Genomic DNA, 1,203 nt, shown 5'->3' with positions numbered 1-1,203 from the left:
ACACGTCATCGTTGGGCGCTGGGACACGCTTCTGCCGTCACCTGATGGGCGGGGCCCTGGCCTGCGCCTGCGCGCTCGGAGGAGGAGCGGAGCTGAGCGAGAGTTCTCGGCTGTTCGCCCTCCTGGGGCGGGGCGTGGTGGGGTGAAAGGGAGAACCATGCGGGATACCCGGCTCCGGGCCACGTGCGGGGGACCCGGCTGGGGAAGGCGGGGTTCAGTCCACCTGGGAGAGCCGAGGAGTCTGTAGACAGTCAGGCGGGCTAGGTTACGGGGCAAGAATTAGGAGAGCCCCACCTCAGAAATGCAGGGACTTCTTAGCCACTGGTGGCAGTTTGGACTGTTGAGAAAAGGGATAAGGCAGCGTCCTGCTAGCTGGAAGGCCGCAGCACTGGCTTTAGAGCTCTGGTACAAGTGTTTTGTTTTTTTTTTGTTTTTTTTTTGGTACAAGTCTTAAAAATCCTGTTTTTATACTCTTTTGTCTTATTTAGTGAATTTATCGTTTGCGAAGTTCCTAGCCGTAGTTAGTCTCACAGGGCACTTAATATCAGTCCATTTTGTGCTGATTTAAGGCACTCAAGATTTTAGGATTTGCATTCTCAGGACCTACCCAAAGAACTCAAAAAAGGGTTAAGGCCAGAAAGAACTCTAAGAATGACTTCTAAAGTTTAAGAAAGGCCATCAACTAACCCTGACAGAAAAATCAAGGGCATTCATTCTGTACCAAACCTTTAAAGAAAAAGTTGCAGGAATTTGAGGCACTAACTCACAAAAGATATTGGGAGTTTAGTTTTCTCAAAATTAGAGAAGGGAAAAAAAAAAAAAACTTTACCATTTTCAGAGAACCTTCTTGTAGTTTCTTACTTTGGGTTGCAGTGTCAAGGAAACAAGGCAAGGAAGAGATACTGCAGTCATGACTCCCGATTCATTACGTTTGTCTTCCACTCTTTCTGATGAAAGGGTTATTTTTAACAGAGTGAAATGATCAAAGAAAGCCCTCCAGAGATGAGTAACCCACCAATGAATAGTCTCTTAAGCTTTTCCATCCTTCCTGCTTTGCATGTAGGTTAGTAAGTTTCTGCCTAGCTGATTACTTCAATTTTGCAGGAAAACCATTTATTTAAGTCCAGTAGTAGTTTGCTACTTTTAACATCTTCCAAGGTCAGCTTTGACTTTTGGTAGGAAGTCCCTAGAGGGATATATGAA

The sequence above is a fragment of the Balaenoptera ricei genome, chromosome 1, assembly GCF_028023285.1.
Source record: "Balaenoptera ricei isolate mBalRic1 chromosome 1, mBalRic1.hap2, whole genome shotgun sequence".
Lineage (NCBI taxonomy): Eukaryota > Metazoa > Chordata > Mammalia > Artiodactyla > Balaenopteridae > Balaenoptera > Balaenoptera ricei.
Note: the sequence above shows the minus strand (reverse complement) of the source record.